This window comes from Aplysia californica, unplaced genomic scaffold, assembly GCF_000002075.1.
Source record: "Aplysia californica isolate F4 #8 unplaced genomic scaffold, AplCal3.0 scaffold00543, whole genome shotgun sequence".
NCBI classification, from domain to species: Eukaryota; Metazoa; Mollusca; class Gastropoda; order Aplysiida; family Aplysiidae; genus Aplysia; species Aplysia californica.
The window spans coordinates 525,763-531,141 of record NW_004797813.1 but is presented as its reverse complement, the minus strand read 5'-3'; the positions used below and the strand labels follow the sequence as shown (position 1 = coordinate 531,141).

General features: G+C 44.2%; 1 protein-coding gene across 3 annotated transcripts in view; it reads left to right on the top strand.

Moving 5' to 3' along the window:
* Positions 1–5,379, top strand: part of LOC106012878 — a 24,663-nt gene that overhangs the window by 12,447 nt on the left and 6,837 nt on the right. The window contains exon 1 of one of the 3 annotated variants that reach the window (XM_013087082.2): positions 173–281. The exons of 1 other annotated variant lie outside the window; for it this stretch is intronic. The gene's annotated coding sequence lies outside the window, so the exon portion shown is untranslated. Of the gene's footprint in view, positions 1–172; positions 282–5,379 lie in introns of those variants that run through there. One more of the 3 variants, XM_013087083.2, reaches the window with a different exon arrangement.

The following is a 5,379-nucleotide window of genomic DNA, read 5'->3' as shown; positions in this document are numbered from 1 at the left end:
GAAAGAGATAAACTGAAGGTGGAAGGGGGGGGGGTGGTGGTGCTCAGTTGACAGATGGTGTAACAAGAAGCTACTTTTAACCAGGACCTCGACGTTAAGGACCTGTCTTTATCACATCACCCGGGGAGTGCAGACCTTGATGTTCACAGAAATGTTTTCACCAGCAGTCACTTTATACTTGCCATTGACCAAAGAACCGTAAGAAACGTGGGTGTCATGTCTGACACAAAGAAGAACTTGGAATAATGTCGGTGACATGTTAACAGCAGGAGAATGTTCATGTAAGTGTTTCTCTATAACCAAAACCTAAGTTTCCTCATGCTTTCCTCGTGTGTTGTGGCTTGTTGGGTCCTTTTTACTTTTTTTTTTGTAGTCTCAGAATGACAGGATCTTCCCGAAAGTGGCATTTTGGAAAAAGAGGAAGAAAGAATACTAATCTACAGACAGAAGGATCTAACAAGAAAACAGATGAAGGAAGACGAGAAAGATAGAGAAAGGGACCCTTGATGTACCCTGAAAAAGAAACAGGGCCGAGCAAATACGATTGGTTTCAGAGCACCTTCGGGTTCAAACCTTGAACGTTCAAGACTTTGTTAAGATCGTAACCCACATTTTCACGGCGGCCAGCCCACTTTGAATTGGTTTTTCCTGTCCACTCCCAGGAACCATCAATCAAAGGTCTTATCATCTTACAGTTTCCTTGCCATTTTTTATGCTTTAAGATGCTGGGGCGCCTACTCTGCCAATGCTAATAGTCTTTCTGTTTCTTTGATGATTTCTTGAGCAGTGTAAACGATGAGAAAACCCCCCACAGCGTCAGGGTTTCCCCACACTGCTAAGTGAACCGTGACCGGTCATTTAGGCCCCCCTCCCTCTCCTTGACCAACGATTACGGAGTGACGTGACAGAAAAACGAAGGCAGCGAAACATGGGGCAGCACGTGTCTTTTAGCAAAACACGGGTCCGACCAAAGGTGTCTGTGAACAACGGAGTGCACACGGAGTAAACGCCTTCCACTTACATTCCTATTCTTTGACAATGGTCGCAACCGTTATATCTAGATTTAAAAAAAAATACCAATTTGGCATATTGCAACTGGGTAGCCTAAACCTAGAACACGTAGATAGGCTTGACTGTTTTTGTCCGTCACTGTTTATTGATACTTACATCGTAGACCAAATAGCTATGGAGACAACATCATGAATAAACCAAAGTTTACTCAAGCTGCTTTCCATTCGATAAATGCGCTTTGAACAATAAAACTCGACATCCTGACTGTATTCGATCATGCCAACCCGACAGGTTAAGTACTTAGCGAGCACACCTCTTTTCACCTCCCTATGAGAGTCGGATTTTACAGCAGAATAAAATGAAGTATCGCCCCTGTCGGGGGTGGCCCCATAGTTTTACTGCTTGTCGTAAGAGGCGACTAAAGGTATATAGGACTGGACAGCCAAAAAGTGCCAGTATGCGGAGGGTCAACTACCCGACCCATTAAAAACGGAAAGATATAGAATCACGAACAAACACGCCTTATAATTTTTCCATCTTGGGAGACGGAGACGTTTCTGTATCAACAGGAACAATGAAGGACAGCGGACAAAGCCGAAAGGACTCTTCTGATCCGAAACCTTCTCTGTCGATCAAGTCTCTCCGGATTGTGTCGTGGAATGTTCGCACCATGTATGAAGCAGGAAGGAGTTCTCAAGTGGCATAAGAGATGAAGAGATACAGACTGCACATACTAGGAGTCAGCGAAACCCACTGGATACAGTCTGGACAGAAGCAGCTTAGCTCGGGGGAACAAGTATTGTATTCTGGGAGGGAAGACAAGCACCATGCGGAGGGAGTTGGAATTATTTTGAGTAGTCACTTAGAGGATGGGAACCACAGGGGGAAAGGATCATCATGGCTTCTTTCACTACCAGGAGTAAAAACATCAACATGAACATAGAACAGATCTACGCCCCAATAAATGAAGCTTCGGATGAAAACAAGGATGCTTTTTACAGCCGGCTCTAGGGTAATCGACAACCTACCAAGGAAGGATGTCAGCCTTATAATGGGAGATACCAATGCCTAAATTGGTCTGGACAACGTAGGTTATGAGGGAATCACGGGGCAACATGGCTTGGGACAAATGAATGAAAACGGTGAGCGGTTTGCAAATATCTGTGTTTTCAACAGTCTTGTCATTGGAGGCTTGGTTTTTCCCCACAAGAGGCTATACAAGGCTACTTGGGTATCACCGGATGGGGTGATGGAGAACCATATCGATCATTTTTGTGTCTCTCGTAGGTTCAGGCGTTCACTGGAAGATATCACAGTACATAGAAGGGCAGAAGATTGTTCGGATCATCGTCTGCTGTTAGCAAAACTCAAGCTTCGTCTAAAAAAAGCACGGAACCAGAACAGGAACAAAAAGAATGAAGTTCCAAGGAAGTCTTTTAGATGGACACAAGAAAGAGGAGTTTCAACAGCAGTTAAGGAACAAATTTCATCCCTTGGAGGATCTTGGAGAGCAGGGCCTGGAGGTGGAGATGCACTGGACCAAGGTCAAAGAAGTCTTTACTTCAACATGTCAAGAAATACTCGGTGAAAAGAAATTGGAGCATAAGGAATGGATTAGCAAACGGTCATTGGATTTGATTAGCATTAGAAGACAATTATTAGCAGAGTCAAATGCAAGTAAAACAAAGGGATCAAAAGCGGTCGCCATGGAGCAGTACAGGACAACAACTATAGATGTAAAGAAATCACTGAGAAAAGACAAGGGGGGATTCATGAACAGGCTGTCAGAGAGGGCAGAGGAGGCAGCAGCAGGAGGGAACATGCAAATCCTTTACCAGACTACAAAGACTCTTTCTGGAAAATATGGGAAACCAGAAGTAACAGTAAAGGATCAAGATGGAAAAACCATTTTTTGGAAAGGAAGCACAGTCAAGACGATGTCAGAGCATTTCAACAGTCTCCTGAACAGACCGCTAACAAGTAACCCGCCTAACATCCTGCCTGCAAGAAATGAGTTACCAATCTGCTGTGATGTTCCATCGAAACAAGAGATTCTGGATGCCATTAAGAAGCTGAACAACGGTAAAGTGTCCGGTCCTGTTCAAATTCCGCCTGAGGCCCTAAAAACATATGCCAATGTGATGGCAGACCTCCTTCTCCCATTTTTTACCAGGATCTTGAATGAGAGCATGTTTCCAAAGGATTGGAAAGAAGGACACCTTGTGAAACTCCCTAAAAAGAAGGATCTCAGCAACTGCAACAACCACCAAGGAATCACCCTTCTCTCAATATCAGGTAAGTTCTTCAACATAATCATTCTGGAGAGAATCAAGTCTGCAACGGATCCAAGACTTCGTGGTAAACAGGCTGGATTTCGGAAAAACCCGGTCAACCACGGACCAGATTGCTACGCCGAGGATCATAATGGAACAGTCCCTGGAGTGGAACTCCCAGTTGATCGTCAACTTTCTTTACTATGAGAAGGCTTTTGACAGCATAGACCGAGCAACACTGTGGAAGGTACTGAGACATCACGGAATCCCACAGAAGTTGGTTAACCTCACCCGGAGCATGTACGAAGGTACAAGTTGCAGGGTTATACATGATGACCAGCTCACAACAGCTTCGATATCAAGACCGATGTGAGACAGGGATGTTTACTATCACCTTTCCTCTTTATTTTGACAATCGACTGGCTGATGAAGGAAACCACCTGAGAACACTGGAACGGTATACAATGGACCCCATGGACACAGTTGGACGATCTGGACTTTGCAGATGACTTGGCCCTTCTGTCACACACTCAGGAACAGATGCAAGCAAAGACAACAATTTTTAAACAGCCTATCAGAGTCTGTTGGTTTGAGGATACACCAAGGAAAGAAAAATGTCCTAGGGATAGATGCACTACGAAAGGAATAGGTCACAAAATAGGGGAATGCACTAGAAGACGTCGAATCCTTCTGCTATCTTGGAAGTATAATTGACAGAGAGGGAGGAACTGGTGCTGAAAAAAGTCCCGCATTGGAAAGGCACAGACTATATTTAGTTCTTTGAACAGGATTTGGAGGACCAGGGATATCTCACTACGGACAAAGTTGAGAATTTTCAACTAAAATGTGAAGTCAGTCTTGTTGTGTGGATGTGAGACGTGGAATGCATCTCAAACGTGCATAAAGAGGATCCAGATTTTCTTAAACAAGTGTCTGAGGAAGCTACTGAGGATCAGATGGACAGACAGACAGGATCACCAACGAGGAAGACAGAGCCCAGTCAGAGATGAGGTGGGAAGAAGGCGTTGGCGATTGATTGGATACACTTTCAGAAAGTCAAGCAGCTGCATAACAAGGAAAGTGTTAGATTGGAACCCACAGGGTAACAGATCAAGGGAAAGACCACGTGGAACTGGAGAATAGTCATGGGAATGGATGTACAGAAAAGTGGAAAAACATCAAGCGACTAGCCCAGGATAGGGAAATGTGGGAAGTGTTTGTTCGTGGCCTATATCCTGATCCAGGGTGAGAAAGACAATGATGATGATGATGAATGAACTAAGAATAGGAACTACAAAATGCTTTCCCAGATAGTGACGATCCCAGCTTGGACAGCAAGGAAGTTGGGGGGGGGTTAGGGGGGGTATAGGGGATGTCATTAATTGTTTGTTTCTTGTTTTTGCCTGCCTTATACGTTAGGTTTTGATTGGCTGACTGGGTTGTGCTTTGTGTTGTCGGGGTGGGGGCTATGTGTATCCTACAGTTTGTCTTACTTTAACTGCCGTTGGATTTTAATTCCTTCGTATGTTCGTTAGTGGTCGTTACTGCTATAACTGTTACTGTTTTTTTGTTACATTTTTGGGGTTGTTTTTTAGTTTGGTTGTTTGTTTGTGAACAGCGCTCCAGCAGGCAGCACAGAAAACACTAATCACGCCAACGTAGAAGAAATGGGTAACTATTAGCCACACTCCTCATCACAACAAGGCAAATGGAGTCGTGTCCACTTGTGGGTCTCAAGTCCACAAAGTACATGAGATTAGGAAAACGCTTCCTTCGAATCGTAGACGGCTATCGAACCCCAGGCTGCTTCTGGTCTGTGATGTCAGCGATGATTTCTGCCCTTCTGTTTCTTTTTCTTCCTATGAGACCCACTGTGGGCCGTTTTTATTAAAGCGTAAAACAAAACAAAACAAAAAAGAAAGAAACAAACAAAGAACCCAAACAAAAACAATAAAAAACAGCACCCAAAGCAGTTCACTTCAACAGCGACGATTTTCTTGCCGGATGTTGATAATAACCAATCACACTTTTCACCTTGACATTCCTGTTCTCACCCCACCCCCTCCCTTTTCGCCTTCCGTGATACCTTTATGCT